At 34.7% G+C, this 20014-nt stretch overlaps 1 pseudogene; it reads left to right on the forward strand.

Annotated features, from left to right (window-relative positions):
• The first annotated feature begins 4521 nt into the window (after positions 1-4521).
• LOC106472725 overlaps positions 4522-20014 on the forward strand; it is a 44196-nt pseudogene continuing 28703 nt past the window's right edge.

Raw genomic sequence — 20014 nt, forward strand, 5'->3', positions numbered from 1 at the left:
AATAAAACTGGTTTATTCTTTCCGAATACAACTTTACGATACACTTAATTTCAACAGTCGTTCTATAACAAACGTCTCACGAGGGCAACAATATTCTGTCCGCATACATTCAATTACTCATCACCCCCTCGTCGCTTCGTGGCCAGTCTTATATATATAAGACTACACTATATCTAGTAATCTCCCGACAATTCACGAAGGTTCGAGAATGACGTGGCGTGATACTAGTCACGTGACCTCGATGTCGTAACAATTCTATTCTCCAGTACGGTTGATAACTACAGAAGAGCACATAAAATAACCAGGGAGCAAAAATAAATGTTATTATTACACTATATAATATTCATCACGTTTTGTTTGCATGTGATTTTCTGTAGAATTGTTTTATTTATTTACATGTAAGAATACTGACTTTTTTTTCTAAATAAAGACTTTTACTTTCAAGGTATTTCCCATAAAGGTTAAAATGAGCAATTTTTTAGCCTTTTTTTTCCAGTTCTCTTGGGATTCATTTTGAAAATTTGTTAGATATGCACAAGGAACTGAAGAGGTGAGTTACCATACTAATGGTGCCTAATTGTGAAGTGTCACCCCCCTGCGAAATAAATAAAAAAAAGATTATTTGGCAGATTTTGTATCTATAAAAGACTTTTAATATGAATACAGACGAACTAAAGATTACAAGAAAATATTTTAATAACACAGACCAGAGTTGTTGACCCTGGCGAATATACAAAATAAATGAATAAATACACCAACATTACAATATAAAATGTAAGACAAAAAATATTAAAACTTAATTTACCATACAATAATTTTTGCAATAACGAGAAGAAGAAGAAAATGAAGCAAAGGGAAATTTTTGAGAAAATTTCATCCATTGCTTCTGTGAATTTGAATAAAATAAAAGTAATTAACTAAGTTATATATTAAAATGAAAACTTAAGGGATAGAAAGAGAATAAATAAGTCGAAGGACATATAACGAGTCAACAACTCGAAGGACATATAAAAAACTAAAGAGGACAAGGAGATGCCTGTGTATTATAAAAAATAAGCCTTGAGAGATAAGTAATCAAGAACGAGGCTAGAACCTAGTAAGTAATTTATGCACGTGCTGTGCTACTTTGAGTGGCCGAGGTCACAGTAGAGGCAGTCAACCACCTCGTTAGTCATCACTGTTCTGCATACAAAACGCCAATGTACAAGGACAAGATAGAGGATGTTGGCCTCGATTCTTTAGCACTGTAGAAGCTACAGAAAAGTTTATATTTTATGAATCATCACGGTGCTTTGATGCAGTATCAGTTACAGTACATGGGTGTAGCAGTACAGGCAAAAAAAACCCTCAAGCTATTGGTCATGGTCAACTGCTGTTAACCGGCTGCCTAGGGTGTGGTGCTGGACCAGTCCAAAAGTTGTCTCCAAGCAGCCAATAGGAGCACAGCACTACTTGTGGGTGATGCTGTGCCCTATTTGGATTCTCGCCAGGATACAGAGAAATCCTGCTATATAAACCCATGTCTGGAGCTAGAAAGTCAGTTCCTCCGGCGAGTTCTGAAGTTACCCAGATCTCCAGCCAGCATTATGAATAACCTAGACTCAGTAAAGAAGGTTCCAACTCTCCAGTAAGTATCTCTCTCTCTCTAGATCAGCTGTTGTACAATATATATTTGTATTTAGAGTGTTATAAATGTTAATGTTTAAAGTAACGATTAAAGAGTTGGACTATCAAGTGATATGCCTAATGTAATAAAAGAGTAATAAAAGATATTATAAGTAGTATTGCTGGTCTGAGACTCATATTCTTTACTCTAACTGTAAACTCCTGGAGTTAGCGACTTGTGGCTCCACTCGTCACGACAAATCCTCCAACAAATAAATAAGGTGTACAGGTTGGTTTTAATTGAAACTCCAACAATTAAGCTCACCTTAGCGCTAACCTGTTACAATCAGGCCATTGCTTCTTTATCCAGTGCTGATTTCGTCCTCTGCTGTCCCATTCACACACACAAAAAGTTGTTGTTCACCTGATGTTTCAGGTTGAAAACAATCCCTATCATCATTTCTATTGACATCAAATTCAGAATCAGATGAAACTATATCAGAAGTCTCGGGTGGAGTAGGAACAGGTCTTATAGCAATTTAGTGGTTCAGTTAAGAAATTTCCTTTTTATTTTGAGTGTTGTAGCCGTACACGATACATGAGCAAAAATAGCAGTCATTTCTGTGGTTTCTAGGCTCACGCCAGACCGTTGGAATTCCAAAAGGCTAAGACTTTTTCTTACCTTTAGTCCATTGTCTCAACTCCTTGACACAAAAGGTGCAAACTTTGTGCGGAGCCCATGATTTGTCTTCGTTCCCAAGTTTTATTCCAAAATGCACTTTTTGATGAATTCTGTAATGTCTTGCCTTTGTTTCTTTACCAAAAATTTACCATAAATATAACAAAATATGTTTGGATCATTTACGCAACCTTTTGTTGCCATAGCAAAGAATCAATAATATTGAAGAGAAAAAATAATGTCAAAGTGCACGCACAAACAAATACTATCCAGAAATGACACGTCATGCAGCCTGTTAACCGTTTATATACTAGAGGTGTATTTCTCGTGAGGGCCCGGCATAACCAGGTGGTTAGGGCGCTTGAATCACAATCTGAGGGTCGCGGGCTCGAATCTCTGTCACGCCAAACATGCTCGCCCTTTCAGTCGTGGGGGCGTTATAATGTGACGGTCAATCCCACTATTCGTTGGTAAACGAGTAGCCCAAGAGTTGGCGGTGGGTGGTGATGACTAGCTGCCTTCCATCTAGTCTTACACTGTTGAATTAGGGACAGCTAGCGCAGATAGCCCTCGTGTAGCTTTGTGCAAAATTCAAAAAACAAGCAAACACAAAATAATTGCTTTGCCCTCTTCTCCATGAGCGGAAAAATGAGTTCAAGCATCACTCAAGAGGAACAAACCTCTGTTCACCACTTCAGTGACTGTAAACTGGGAGTAGTGAGGACTCCCATGCCCCATTAGAAGAAATGGGGGTGATATTTGCATTGAAGAATCCCAAGAAATGATGTTCAGGAAACAGAGTAATAGATGAACTACATTCCCTATTCTGAAAAGCAAACTGACCATGATTTATTCAAACCAGAGGTCATCAAGGCTGGGCAAAATCCCCTTAAGATTTACTCATGATAGTCTGAGTGGCAGTCCAGTAATGTATTGTTCATAATTTTCTAAATGTTTACCACCTGGAAAGAGCACAAGTGGTCTTATGGAACACCACATTTCAACAAAGCTTGTTGCTACCAGGAAAAGTTTTCTATTGGTTGATTGGTAGCTATTGTGAATTTGGAAATAAGCATACCTTACCAGGCAACACCCACCACAGAGTGGGATCCAAATAAAAACGAGAATAGAAATAAAAACAAAAAATAAACTCACTCACACGCCTCTCTTACAAACTAGACAATGCATGGAGAATAGCTATAGGGCCTAGCCAAAATCCTTCTGAGGAGGCAACTGTAAAATCACGTAAATAATGAGATATAAATATATTGGGCATGGTCCACAGGCCAGCCTGTACAATCTCCTGCAGTGTGCAACACAGCCAAGGACATCAAGATATGGCAAATTTTATGAGATGAGACCCAACAAAGTCTCCATTCCTCCAATGAAAACCCAGAGTAAACGATATGCACCAAGTGATGAACCCAACATGTCAAAGTGACAGGGGATACATCATGTGACATCTTAGGATCCCAATAGATAAACAAATGGTGAAGGAAACTCCAAACCCCCTTCAGTGCATGCAACATGACATCAAAGTGCCTGAACCGGATATAAAAGACAATCCAGAACAAAGTATTCATAAAAATGAGAAATGGAGGGAAGATGAATAGGAGAGAAAGCCTTCTTCCATTCTCTAGTTGCTACAATTATAGGAAGAAAGGACTTATCAGGATACAACAGAACATAAGTGGAATGGTAAAGAGCCCTGTGAACATGAATTGTAAACACATCCCAATATTGACGTCTGCTAGCCAACAGGAGAAAAATATAAGTCTTAAGCAAAAGGTGATATAGGGAATGTGATGGTAGGGTGGATGAGATAAGGCATGGAGAACCACCAAGATATCCCAATCAAGAACTTGGAAAGGATGCTGAAGACAGATGACCAGAAGAGATTAAAGAAGCAAGAACAAAACCAGGGACTCAAAAACTTTACATCTTCTAGAAAAACAAAAAGTAGCTGACAAAGCTGCCTTATACAGAGAAATGGACAAAGGCATCAAACCTTTGTTGAATAACCATACCAGAAATCGAGAAACATGAGAAGGATTAAAACTATGTCTGAGAGACCGCTGATGATAAGTAAACCATTTCATTTGATAAACATCCAACGAAAAATGCCGATTGGACTGTGTTAATGCTGTCATGCAACAAAATGCATAAAAGCCAGGTGTGAACCCAGAGAATAGTGATCACCAGATGAAGAATGTTTGACTGAGGCTGATACAAGAGGGATGGCCAGAGAAAAAGTGGTAGTGGTTGGCTCTCTTGAAGATACTGAAGAAGTGGAAACCAGCCCAACCAATGTGGTGCCACGAGAAGAACTCAACAAGATGAGGAGCAAATCAATGGAAGAACCTTGGATAACAGATGAACTGGAGGGAACATGTAAAAATGAAGACCTATCCAATCCAGGCTGAGAGCATCTACGCCCAAAGCCAGAGGATGAGAGACAGGAAACCAGAAGGACAGAAACTGGGCATTCCAGTGATCTGAGGTATCCCGAGACAAGAGCAGATCCAACGAAAGACTTATGGATGAAACATCCATTCTGTGAGAAGAATTCTGTTGGGATAAGATAACCGATTGGCCACTAAATTCCTAACACCTGAAACATGACAAGCAAAAAGAACAATCTCATAATTGTGGGCCCAAAAGAGAAGATCCAATGTCTGAAAACAAAAAGACCTGGAGTGATTGCCCCTTTGCTTGGAAATGTAGGGACTACAGTGGAATTGTCCAAGTGAAGCATCACCACTTTCCCTTGTAACAATTCAAGAGCCCAAGACAGCTCATTGAATTGATAGAAGCTCTAAAAGATTGATGTGGAGAAAAGATTCCTCTTCTGTCCAGAGGCCCTTGAATTCCATATCCCCCAATCAAGCTCCCCATCCCTGGAGAAAAGCATCCGTGAAAAGAAGTATCTCTGGACGTAGGAATGGGAGAGGGACACCTACTGTTGCATTGTCCCTGTTCAACCACCAGCCAAGATCGACCTGGTTGGAAGCCAATATGGTCACTGGACAATCCAGATCATCCATACAAATATTCCATTGTTCCTGTAATGACCACTGAAGGGAATACATGTGGCCCAAACCAAAGAAATGAGTGATTCCAAAGATGCTCACTTCCTGAAAAGAGATAGAACTGCCTGCACTGGTGAAAAAGGAGATGACTGGATTAGAAAAACAGTCCATTCCAAGGCCCAAAGGCATGGAAGAGAAGGTTGGGCTTGACTGAGATGGAAATTGAAAAATACACTTAATGGATGAGGTACTGTGTGGGAGTAGGAATAGACCTCTCTGTTTTGATGAGAAACTCAGCTCTCACAACTTCTGTATGAAGCTCTGTCAAGTAGCGGGAAAAAGCCAGTCATCCATATAATTGTGAGTGTGAATGTCCAATGAGTGACTGCGGCTGCTTTAAACACGCAAGGAAGTTTTACGAGCCCTACACTGTATCAGGCACACTCGTATTCAACTGCCATAATAGGACTGTACCCTATACAGCGAATAAGCAGTCATTGGGTTAATGAAGTGAATCATGATAAAAGTGTTCTTTCTTATAATCTAGCTGATGAGATGAAAAAATCGTTTTTACCTAATGATATATGATGAGGGAGATCTGATAGTGAAGCAGTTTGCCTGATCAGGAGATCAGCTGTAACTTCAACATCCTCTAAATCATAATGACTAATATCAAAGGAATGATATGTTGGATAACCTTAAGACCACATGTTCCAGCCATTACGTTTTTGGTACTATTTGAATGATAAAAGCATGTAACACTACTGCGTTTCAAATTACAGTGTAGAGATATCTTCTAAAGAACAATATTAATACTGTTCAGGTTGGGTACATATTGTTTGTTTAAAACTTTTCAATATGTTCAAAAACCTGCACTAAATTTATTTAATGGTATGAATAAAGATATGTTTCCTATAAGAAAGTAGCACCATTACATTTCTATAATAGAGAAATCAATGTGGTGTTTCTGTCGAGCAGATCACACCATGTCCATCTGGTCACAAAATATAATGGTGATAGAGCTTCATAGAGGCTGGTTCGAAGTTCTGAGAACAGACAGGGCTTAGTGGCCTTTAATTTATGAGTTATGGAATGGAATGCTTAGTGGATATTTTAGTTTGAATATCGTGTGTGAACCACTCGACCTTAGTAGCTAGCTGGAAAGACTGCAGTCCTTTGTTTTAGAGCACTGAGGTGAAGATCTTTGGTAAGGAATTATAGTTGAGAAATAGTGCAAGACCCTAAGGTGTAGATGTGTGTATATGATTTTCAGATCAAGTTTACATGCCAAAGCTTGCCTCTGGGTATGAACACTCTATACATGTTTTCTAAGTCTACATTGGCAGGGGTTGTACTCTTAAGTGATATGAAATATTATTCGAGGTGTCCTAAATGACAGTGGAACAATAATTTACCACCAGAGTTTGCAGTGTTTTTTAACACATCGATGGCAGTTCAATATTTACTACTTCTTATTGTAGTTGCCATTAGTTAATATGCGTAATGATGAATGCCATAGTGAAAAGGAAGAGTAATAATTTTGAATGTGCAAACAGTAATGTAACAGTTATGTAGCATCATTGAATTTTCTTCATAATTTCAATGGAGTTGAGTTTCTCGACTTACAGCTCATGAAATAGGTAGTTGCTTTTTGTTGTTGTTTGTTATTAAGCACACAGTTATACAAAGGGCTATCTGTGCTCTGCCCACCACGGGTATCGAAGAAAACAAACCCATTATTCTGCTTTTGTTTACCTACTTATAACTATGGTTTTTCCACTTCTTCGTATTTTAATAACCCAACAGATGCATTATTCACAGTAACGTAAGTGGTTATGCATTATCCACAGTAATTTAGACTCTTGTGCTCTACTCAAACATTGTCCACAGTAATATAAATATTTGAGCTATACTCAGACATTATCCACAGCAATATATAGATTTGTACTCTACAAAGACATTATACATAAAAGTAAAGATGTATGCTCTAATGATGCATCATCCAAAGTAATTTGCGTTGAAGGATATTTTTGAAAGTGCTATTGGCGATATCTCAAAATCAACATTGCAGTCTTACTAGATTTACATGCACGCTTTTAGGTTGTCTTAGTAACAAATCTCAGACTTGATGATTCAGCCATTGCCTCGAACAACAAGAAAGCTCCAAGATGTTTTTGTTCAAATCTGTCCATGTTTGATTCAGTGTTCGCTTTAGGTGTTGATTGGATGGAAGATAGCTACAGAGAGTATATGCTGGAAAGGTTTTCGTGGTATTTGGATTCATGAAAAAATAAAGCGTAATTAAGAGTGTCTTCACCATTCAATTGGCCTGATCTAAGATTACTATTGTACTTGATCTGTAAAATGTTTGAAACTTCTAAGTGAACAATCTAGTGAATCATAACTAAAATGCTTTATAATCTTTATTAATCAAAAATTCTTTCCAAATATTGTATCTATATTTGTTTATATATACATTAGAGTTGAAGAAAATTAAATAATTTAGTTCAAATAATATGTACAGTACTGTAATGCTAAGACTAGATGGATATCTGTTTAAGTTTAGAATATTTTAAAACACTTTTTTTAATTTAAAAAAAGGTCAATTTTGAAAGTATAATTTCTAGAATTTGAATTAAGCTACGTGTTTATATATTTGTGTATGAATTTAGCGTTGTTCTTGACTATGAGGTGTTTTAATAAGTACAAGAGTGTTAACCAATTATGAATTTTAAAATGAAGTACGGATCCTGCTATAAAAAGTAACGAACCAAAAATAAAAACCACAATCACAAATTTATAAAACTAAATCCTTACTTTGGCATACAGATAAGTGTATAAAGCTGCCAAAGTAGAGATTCAATTTAACAAATTTGTGATTGTGGTTTTAATTCTTGTTTCATTTCTTTTTATAGCAGAATCCCTACTTCATTTTTATAATTCATAATTTTTAATACTCTTGTTTCATTACTTTTTATATTGGGATCCCCACTTCATTTTAAATGAATACTTTTTTAATACTCTTGTGACTTTGCTCAAACAAACAAACCGTTTGACAAAGAATGATAGTAAATGAAATAAACAGAGATCTTCTGTGAAAGTGGAAGGATATTTGACACAACCGTCCCTGAGAGCCCAAATAGAAAAAAAAACTCGTTTATAAAGACATTTCAGAGTGTTGAAAAAATAAATGATAAGGTGTTAATGTAATAGTTTCATTGATTCTGTACGTATCACCAAAATGTCGTGTCACTAAGTTTAACATAGTGAATTTTCATACTCACATTTCTTTATTATTTTTATTTATCCATATTTATAATATTATTTATATAGATACATATAATGTGTAAAAAAAATTATCAAGCGAAAAAAGTGATCCAGAAGTTAAATTGTCAAACACCATGAAAGCTGATTATGTAGTCAAACAATTATTTTCCACTTAGATTTAAAGCGCAATCTAACTCATTTAGATAGTAAAAAAGGATGAATAAATTCTTTATGAAAACTGTGGATGCCTCTTTGTCGCAATCCAAACTATGTGGGAAGATAGAAATATAAGGTTGTTATACTACAAATATGTAAACAAGATCCTGCACTCGGAGGCTTTACCTTATAAAAAATAGTGAATGAAATACGTTGGAAGTATTTATTTGTTGTAGATTATAAGTAAATTTTGTTTGAGACAATACTGACGCTTATGTGTTGATAGAAACTCAAGATGCAAAAAAAAAGATGTTTGGAAGTTATAATTAGTACATGATCAACTCATTCTTTAGTTATAGATTATAAGCTACTTTGTTTGTTTGTAGTTAAGCACAAAGCTACACAAAAAGCTATCTATGCTAAGCCAACCATGTATATTAAAACCCGGTTTCTAGCATTATAAGTTCACAGACTTATCTAGCTATACAACATTTCTTAACCCTTCTTGTATCCCAATAATTTCACGAAGGCTCACAAAAATATATATATATATGAAAATCCTCACCCATCGAAACAGATATATTAGAATTAGATTATTTTCTTTGCTCAGTTTTGAGGCTAAACCTCCTCCCCAAGCCCCGGGTTGTTTACAGTTTGATACGTTTGTGTGATTTAAAAAAAAAGTTATATATTCCTAGATGTCGTCATATTGCTATCAGCGCCGCTTAGTGATAAAAAAGCTACTTTTCTATGCATTATAAGTTCACAGACTTATCTAGCTACACAACATTTTTTAACCCTTCTAAGCATGTTATTCTGCTATATTTTAGGGTCATTAGATAGCATGAAAATTAAAAACAAAGGATAAATATCCGATCAATTACAAAGTACCAGACATTAAAGAGTTCTCGAGGTTAACTGATAACTATTTACAGGTAGCACGATTCTAATCCCGTTCGATCTCAATAAATTCTTTCTTTTTCCAAAACTTATTTTATTACACGACTCACATTATAATTCAGTATCTTTCCAGAAAAAAAAATCACTATCTAACAAATTTTCCTGGAAGATCTATAACTTTTCAAATACATCTTCATTAAAAGCACCATTTTAACAGTTTTACAAAAACTAGTATACAATTATTCTCAAATGAGACCTGATTTGTTTGTATTGAAACATAAGAAATAATTAGAATATAAAACAACTTATTTCGTGTACAATCCAGATGAAAAGACCTCTAAATTGAAACTGTTAGCATACTTTTTTTGTGTGTAGATTTGCAAGACTAATAGATCACAATATGAAAATGTATATCGCTCATATGCTCATGCTCAATGGTGGCTTTCAAAAAGTTATAAAAACGTAACAGCTACACAGATGACCCGAGGAAATATGTAGGCTGGATTCAAAATTGAATTCAAAAGTGAATCAAGCGTGAGTTCTCGGACAAAATGTTCAAGAACTTGCTGTCATGATAATCTAAATCTAATCGAAAACACCTTAGGTGTGAAAAAAAAGTGCGGCCAAAACAGGATTCAGCGAGCGACTCAAAGGAATGAAATCAAAATTGGCGGCCAAACTGGTAGCTACACTTATAGCTTTGATAAGAATTTTATAGCAAATATTTATTCATTAGTTATCTAGGCACGCTAAATCCTTTTTTCATACCTAAAGTGTTTTTGATTAGATAGCATGACTTTTTCAATACTCACTAACAAACGACAGTGACACACCATAGTAACAACATTAGCTGTAAGATCGCAACCCCATTATTCGGAACTGACCTATACTTTTCAGAACCAATCAAATTCTTTAAAATATATGTTGGTAGTTTTTCCTTTCTAAAACAGTGTTAATAACTTCCTTTAGAGTAACGCCGTGGAATCTAGATTAACAATTTCTTGTCATCACCCCCATGTACTCGGTACAGCCGCATCAAGCATCGTTATTAAATTTACACTAATTGCTTAAGCCATTATCACGTGAACTTAACGCTCTTTAATTAGGATAATTTCATAAAATTTTGTAAATTTTCGTTGAAAAATTGGCAATGAATAATCAATAATAACTGCCCACCCTTATGATTCTTTTGAAAACTTGAGCTAGAAACTGCTAATCTAGTTTGCTTGGTTTGACCAATACTTATGTATCTGCACGTCCTTTCACCTTATAGTTTTGCTGCTCTAAATCAGCCGTCTTTAATCCGAATGACAAAAAACTAAAAACAGTCCACTTTTATTCTTAGGTAAAGCTGTAGTAAAAATGTTAAACCTATAGCTCATGTAACTTTTTGCGGAGGCGTGCGCAAAATATTTTTCGTTAATTTCGAGCGGTTTTTGTTAAATAACTTTGCACATGTGGTTTATATTTACACCAAAGGAGACTTCTACTTGTAGGATGTAATGATCTATCAGTGTACCAAATTTGAAAAAAATCCATAAAAGTTAAGTATGTTTGTCTATGAAATAAAAGTTTCGTACTTTTGGCGCACTACCGTGTGTCTTGAGTTATTCATACTTACGTTTGCCTAAGTATGAATAAATCAAAAATAGTTTGTTTGTTTTTATTTCGCGCAAATGTATTAGAGGGCTATCTGCGCAAGCCGTCCGTAATTTTAAAGTGATAGACTAAAGGGAAGATAGCTAGTTTACGCTACCCATCGCCCACTCATGAGCTACTGTAATCGAATATTGGGATTTGACCGTCATTCTATAATGCATCCAATGCCCCTAATCGCAGAGCGCGTTTTTTTGTTTTTTTTTTGTGGTGACGGGGCGCGAACCACGGATCCACAGTGTGGTCTGCTAACTACTGGGCTGCGTTAGCCCGGTATAAAAAGAGTCAATAGTTCATTATAATATTTTATTAGTGAAATTTAATGGATGAATATTTAGAGAGCATTCCAATATAACCGATTTAATATATATCCTAAAATTAACGTATTTCTTTAAAAATACAAATTATTTCTCAAGTTTTTTTTGTATAATTTGATTTTTTATATCATAATGTGTGTATTATTTTGCTGTATAAAACAATGAATTAATTATATATTTTTTCTCATTTAGTAATATGTGTTTAAGAGAACATTCCAACCTCAGATGCTGTAAGACACGCTCTTGTATAAACATTACTCGCTCCACATTGTTAAACAGGCTTTTGAAAACTTTCGCTTATGATAGTGAATCTACTGTTTTTCCTTGAAGTGTGCTTGGCAAGGATTTTAGCTCTATTGTAAGAGAACAATTAGAAACTGGATTGATGACAATTGTTTGTTTTTTTTGTTGTTCTTGTTTGTTTTTTTTTTTTTTTTTGGTATATGGCCTGGTGCATTAAGTAAACAGCTCATGGACTAAAAATATATCTTTGAAGAACAGCAAGCAACAATTGTTAAAATACTCAATTGGTCCTCTTTCATATGTGACGCCGAAAAGTTTTGTAAAGTTGATTTTTTGAAATAAATATTCTGAGGTGGCTTCATTTTCGTTTTGGTATGGCCGTACTCAAATATCAATCCATATAAAATCTTTTTTTAGAAAAAGCTCCAGTCGCTCTCAGCTGAGTAAGCAAACAAGAATTGTATTTTTATGTATATCTTAAAAAGAAAGCAACTTACGAACTGTGGGGAAAGTGTGTCTGAAAATAAGCAACTAAGTAGAATTCCTGCTTTGCTGGAGTGGCTGTCTTATAGCGGAGAATATTCTTAGCATATTTATTTATTCTTATTTGTAACTTTTTAACTCGAAAACGAGAAGTGCTCACTTAAACGTAAAGGAACGTTCTAGCATGATTAAGCAGCTAAGTAATTCAATATTAATAAGAATGATAGGCCTACTATACTTTCTAGCCTGACGGTTCTAGAAGCTTCCTGCGAATTTTATCTATACTATTTTTGCAACAATTCCTCTAGAGAAAGCATTAGCACTTATTTTATACATTCCTTATCTTTTATGGAACAAATAAATCTTGTTTTGAGTTAAAATGTATAAATAGGGAAGGAAGAAAACAAACGACAAATATATTAATGAAAAATTAATTTCCCGCTTCAGCTATCTTGTTAGAACGTTAGAAGTATCGTTTTATATTAAGATAATCAATAAATATTATTCTTTCAAGTGAAATGTTTCACGCTTAGCCACTTCAATAATTTAATTTGTTTTTATATTTTATTCAACATAAGTTACCACCAAGAATCTGTGTGTTCTTCCTACTGCTGAAACATCAAATTAAGGTGTATCTTATTTCGGATCACCACAATGGCATTTGCTATGGAGCCCATTCATTTATAACCGTTATTCATTTTCATGCTAGCACAGTGCAGTCCTGGGACAGATAAGGCGTCCTTTATGTAGCATTGCGTGGTTGCTGGGGCAGTTTAATAGAGACAAGCAGTAAATCTGTTGGGGTTTGAAGGCCTTACAGGTTTCGTTTCATGCATAAGTGGTTTCACAGGACATGCGAAACCTTTACGCTTGTTTCATTTACCGCCAATTAAAACATTATTGAGTGGTCTTATTAAAGACATGCTAAACGAAACATTACGATATTAAGGAACATTTGCACTACGGTAATTCTCAGCTACACCTATTCCCGGTTCCGAGTCCAAATAAGATAAGCTGGAACCTAGTTGGCAATTAATACAATAAAGCTGATCATCGCCCTTAACAAAAAAAAAAAAAATGTTGTAATACTTTAACAAGGAGGAAGTAACTATTACAGCCAGAACAGAACGTTGCCAATATATCTCTAGTTTTTGACTGTTTATAAGAGGGTTTACTTACACCATCAAATATGTCATTTTTATATTTATTGGAGATTACTTTATCCTTCATCTAATAACCTTATGTGCCTCTCACCTTCTACAAAATCTGAAACTGAATCCAATCACAGTTACCAATAATAGTGTGATATTATCAAGTACACCAGCAGAAAAAGAATTGCAGAGTACATCTAAGTCGTGACTTGATTGAATTAAGTAAAGAAATCGGACCATAAATTTGAAATAAACAAAAACACTATTCATTAAATAAGAAAAAAACATATAAACAACTTACATAAAATACATAACATAATGTTTTGGAACAACATGGGACCTATTGGTCCATCCCGGCTGTCACATCGTCTAAGCTAAACTAAACCTATTAATATATAAATTTTAAAAAAATCTTAAAGCCAGCCCTTATCATTCATATACTTATCAAGCTTTCTCTTAAACACATTTAAATTTACTGCCTTCATAACATAAGAAGACAACCCATTCCAAAGGCTAACCACTCTATTAGCTGAAGATGACTTCTATCCTGCCAAAATTTATATTTGTGTCCGCATTCCTACCATGCTCATTGTTAAGTATGAAAAAAAGATGATACATCAACACTCTCAATTCCTTTTACAATCTTAAACACCTCAATCAGATCCCCTCTAACTTTCTTTTTAAGAGAAAACAGTTTGAGAGATTTCAACCTTTCCTGTATGACAACTTCTCATCCCAGGCACCATTCTAGTAACCCTCCTCTGAACCCTTTCCAACAATTCCATGTCCTTCCTAAGGTTAGGAGCCCAAGATTGAACACAGTACTCCAAATGTAGCCTAACCAGTAGCCTACTACCACTAGCGACAATACACTGCTTGGATGGCTTAAAAGACTGATCAACTATTACACCAAGATCCCTTCTTTCATGACACTGTTAAGGTTATTCCCATCCAAATTATACTAATAATTCCAATTATGATAATCCACATGCATTATCTTGCATTTATTATAATTGTTGGATATACAAGGCTGTTAAGTGTAAGTGTTATTATTCAGTTTATTTTGCGACTTAATTTTTAAGAATTGTTTAGTTTTTAAGACAGGAGAGTGAAAGATTGATTGTTTTAAAAGTATTAGTTGTAACAAATTTTTGTTACGTAACTCTGTACGAGTCGTACATAGTGTTTGCAAGTACATTGTTGTCTAGGCTTTACTAATATTGTTGACGCCAAGTTACTCGAATATTCGGTATCTTTCTTGTTGCCTTTAACTGAGTATTGTTAAATCTTCGCGTCGCGTAGTTTAGAGAAACTTCGAGGCCTTAGTTGGACAACATAAACATAAGCGACCAAGCGAGTGCAAGTAAAGTGCAGTTCAGGAAAAAAAATAGCGAAAGAAAACGTGAAATTAGCCGGCGTGTGAGTGATTAAACATAACGGGCGATATTTTATAGTGAGTTTCAAAGTTTAATATAGATAAGGAGAATAATTTGTCTTGTCAAAGGGCGTTTTAAAGTAATTGAAGCCGCCTGTGTGGACTTTGACGAAAAGGAGACAATTATTTGAAGTTCAGGATACAACTGTGTTAACCCATGGAGTAATGTAAGCGAATTATTCACTGATTTGTATTGTGAGAAAAGAAGATAAAGAAAAATAACTCGTCAATTGGATTCTAAAGTAAATGAATCAGCCTGAGTGGATTTTTGACAAGAAAAGGGAATTATTTAGAGTTTTAGATAAAACTGTAATTTCCTATAGTTTAAAGAATTTTTTGTATATACGTGTGACTTGTTTTGAAATATATTATTTTAAAACAAGTGGATTGGGTGCTTGTCGTTTATTGTTCGAAATTTATCGCCAACAATTCACAGACACCTACTGTAGAAGAATCATTCATTCACATATTCATAAAATCCTGACAATAATTAAAACCCATTTGCCATTTATCTGCCCAACTCACTAAATGATATAAATCCTTTTGTAAATCAGCAGCATCTTCTTTACAGCTAGCAACACCCAAGACCTTAATATCATCTGCAAATTTCAGTAATTTATCGACCATTCCTTCATCTATGTCACTGATGTAAGTCAAAAAGAGGAAAGGTTCTAAGACTGAGCCTTGAGGTACCCCACTTGTAATATTAATTCAATTTCATTGAACTCCATTTGTAACAACCCCTTGCTTTCTTCCATCCAGCCACTCTTCTCTTCAACTAGCTGACTTATCCCCCCACACCTACAGAGATTATTTTTACAAGCCTTTCATGTGGCACCTTGTCAAATGCTTTCTGGAATTCCAGATACACCAAATCTCACCCTTACCTTCATCTGCATAAGCAGTAACCTTTTCAAAAAATTTCAGATATTTGTAAGGCAAGATTTTCCATTAGTGAAACCATGTTGACTATCCAATAAAATTCTAAACTTTGCATCTTTTATCAGACTTTTCAAAACTATTCCCACAACTGATATAAGACTAATGGGCCTATAATTACTGGTACAATGTTTACCACTTCCCTTGAAAAGAGGAGTGACATTAGTTAACTTCCAATCCTCTGGTACATGCCCACTATTCAAGGACTTACAAAACAAATAGTAACAAGTGGCTCACATATACAGTCTTTAACCTCCTTCAAAACCCATGAGGAAATATTATTATTATCTGGCCCAGGGGACTTACCATTCTTTAAACTTGTATGTTTTTTCTTAACAAGCTCAGAATTAATGCAGTCGAACTTGTTTCCACCTATCAACTGTTCAAGATGTGGAATATGGCTTAAATCTTCGTTACTCTGTAACTTAGTAGACGAAAGCATTTGACGACAAACGATTACACTCTCTGATCAATGTTTACAGATTTCTTGTAGCTAACTTTAAGAAATAACCTAGACTGAGAGAATAAACTACTCTATACTTATTTGAATAGAGGTGATCTGTCCCAGAATACATGTCATCCACGTCATCTGGTCACTCTCATTAAGAGAAATACAGTATCTATAGTGTTTACACAATTAAAATAATTTTCGGGATTCTCTAATAATACAGACCACACGAAGACCTAAGAATATCAAATGAGAATGTGTGACTAGCTCAAGAATAATGTCAACGCACTTAATTATCTGTATGCAACTCGAAAAAAAAAGTACACCAACAAGCGTGTGAATTATTATTATTTTTTTAATTTTGTGAAGAGTAAATGTTCAAATTTCTTAGCTGAAAGAGAAATAAGCATTTAGCATATTTCACATCCTAAATTTTTCCTTCCGTCTGCTTTCATGCCATCGTAGGTATCTCTGACTTTAAACTTTAAATCCAAAGAAAAAAAATTAATTAAATCTATAAACCGCCAGAGCGTATTTTGGTATTTCACCCTTGAACCAGATCAACAGGTTTCACTGAATATCATGAAGACAAGCCAAGAAAACGATAAAAATACTTTAAAATAATAATAATATACATAACAAATAAAGCCTTTTAACATAAAGGTACATATATATACATACATAAGTGTCTCAACAAAATACATTAAATTTACCCTTTTTGTTTTAGATTTCATGACAGTAATACTTTTAAACTACACATTAAATGATGCATCTAAAGATACTTTTAGTTTCATAAAATGTGCTTCACAGAAATATAAAATACGTTCATTCTCATATTAAGATCTCACTTTGGAGTTTCAATCTTATAACGTAGCTTCGAGCAAAACATTTAGTTTTACAACATAAAATTAAGAGAAATAAAACCTTTAGTTTCAATACTTTAGGAAAGACACTTCTAGTTTTACAAAGACTTTAAGTTAAATACTTTTGTTTATATATTTCAGTTTCACAAAATACTTTAAATCAAAAACTTCAGTTTCTACAATATGGGTGAAACCGTTTTTAGTGTTACAGCTTCAGATAAAAATAACATGTTAAGTTTGATTCAATCAAAGAATGTTATTTAATTTCCGATAGGAAGTTACACAGAGTGTCTGTCGATTTCGTGTTGTTCGATGTTAGATACTGTAGGATTCATTCAGCCTTTGTCAAGTTCCTCTTGGTTTATGTGAATTATTTATGACTCTGGTGAAACCGTTGGGCCATCCTTGATTGATTATCCTTGCCTCTGTCCCTCAAATTATTTTCTTTCTTCTGGGAAATGGTCCAGACTTTCACCCATTAAACAGCTTGAGTTATGCAGTGTTGTTTCAAATGGGTTGCACTAATGTGTAGTGGGACAGAAGAGATATAGGCGCTGACATAGAAAGATCCAGGTGATGCTGTATCTTTTGTTTAATGCGCCAGGGCTCTTTCACTGGTAGTATCTACAATGGTCAGCGGAGGTGGTTGTTTTGGGGGCTAAAAAGCCCCAGGAAGTTTATTTTGGGTTTTGTTATCGCACATTCCTGCATAGATGTCACTCCAAAGACTCAGAAGTAGAGATAATCCTATCATGTTTCCTGCTGGGTTATTGACAAGAGAAACAAACTCTTACAAGCTAGCGTCGTTATTATTCACGCACATGTGTTTTTTTTCACCATTGTATGGTTGTTAAAAGAAAAAAAAGAGTTCATGATCAATGGAGAAAGAAGAATGTAGTGCTGTTAATGCAGTACCCAAAAAGAAATAATTGTATTAAGGCTGGTGGTAGCTTTACAAGCGCTTGCCACCATCTTATGAGCTTGAAAATCCATAACACAAGCGTTATACCTCCATTTATGTTAACGTCTAATAGACGTTTAGTACAACTTGATTTAAATGCAATGCCACACAGATGATACTCACATTAATATAGCCATACACAGTTCACACTAAATTAGTAGTAGGAAAATATTATGTAAAAAATTTAAGCTTATGAAATATTTCGATTTGTACGATTGGGAATAATTACATAAAAAAAAAACAATGAAAACATCGAGTACACCATGCTTTTCCTTGATGTTATATAAGCTGCTGTCAGCAGCTTCACTTTTCTACATTAAGGTCACTTAATTACAAGTAACTACATTCTGCCACAGTCAATATATCCTTCACTAGCACTAGTGAAAAGATCGAGTAATACCATGTTTTCCCTTAACCTGGTGCAAGCTAATTAGTTAATTTCATCTTACGAGTTCGAAGAATCAAACATTGTTTACCTAATACCAATGAAACATCAGGTACAACATACTTTCTCTTAATGCAACACAAGCTACTAATTGTAACTTTACTGTTAACATCGACATTTTAACATTCTGATCAATTTATTTTATGTTGTATGAAAAACTGTGCCTTTTGTATATATTATTCAAAAGCTCGCAATTCATCATATGTGGTTGAATTCACATGCGATGTCATAATTCAAGTATCCGTAATGATATAATACCATACATATATATAAACATTACATATTTAAATTATCGTATATACCTATAGTGTATGACAGACTTCTCATAAGCAAAGTACGATAATTATGACAATCTAAACGAATGCTTCTGCCATCTTTGTCCTCATAGCTGCACTACCTGTCATCATAGTGCTGCCTATGAGCCAAGATAACCTCTCTGTCAGCATCAAGAAATATATGTGCAGCCAGAAATCAGACAAATTAAAACTTTTTAAATGGAAATCAGGCAACCTGTACCAATATTTTACACTGTCCTCTACTGCATATAAAAATTATACTCGCTCCAAGGCAGGTTAAATGCAATAACCAACAGTAAAATATATTTAACGTCCCAGTCAACTACTAACATCAGAATTTTAGCTTTGTCAATATTATGCTACAATCTATGGGCCTATCACCCTACTTCAATTGGCATCACAAGAAAAACACAGGAAAACTTAGTAAACAATAATTTTTCTACAATGATTTGCCACAGCCTTTTGTACTTTTCAATAGCACAATCCCATCACTATACACCAAGAAGTCAAGTGAATGTCCTTCTTACCTGCAGGTGTAAATGATACAACTGGGTACATAGAATCTTGCTCAGGTGGTTTCTCACATAAAATTAATATGTTAATCTTCACTATAATATTACCTCTGAGTTCTTGTAAAAGAAGGATCGCAAAGTTTTATTTAGCTTACACATAGATTAGAACTCATAGCAATTATTTCCAATAACTCCAACTATTAATGTTTTAGGCACTACATTGAATATCATTAGGCACACAAGTTGTCCTAATTTCACTCGATGGTTAGGAAATCAAGGAATGTCATTCCCTTTAAGTTATTAATCTTTCAGTCATCTGTCTCTTATAACTGTTAGTCAGGCAGCTAATTCCATTTGTAACAATGAGGAGTTAGATTTGACATCTTGACTAACCAATGGAACAGTCATTCTGGTGTTTTCTTATTTAACTATTTGCACTGATATTCAGATATGTAATCCTAGAACTTTCTCATCAGATCAGTTAAGAATACACAATGTAGTGCTTTTACTGTCATTTGACCCATCGATATCCTCAATTTCTGATTCCTGATTCATCCAGTGTACAAGAGATTTATCAATGAAAGACATGTGGATTTAACTTGCCAGAATCTATAATGCTATATGACCAC

The sequence above is a fragment of the Limulus polyphemus genome, unplaced genomic scaffold (genome assembly GCF_000517525.1).
Source record: "Limulus polyphemus unplaced genomic scaffold, Limulus_polyphemus-2.1.2 Scaffold5556, whole genome shotgun sequence".
In the NCBI taxonomy this organism is placed as follows: domain Eukaryota; kingdom Metazoa; phylum Arthropoda; class Merostomata; order Xiphosura; family Limulidae; genus Limulus; species Limulus polyphemus.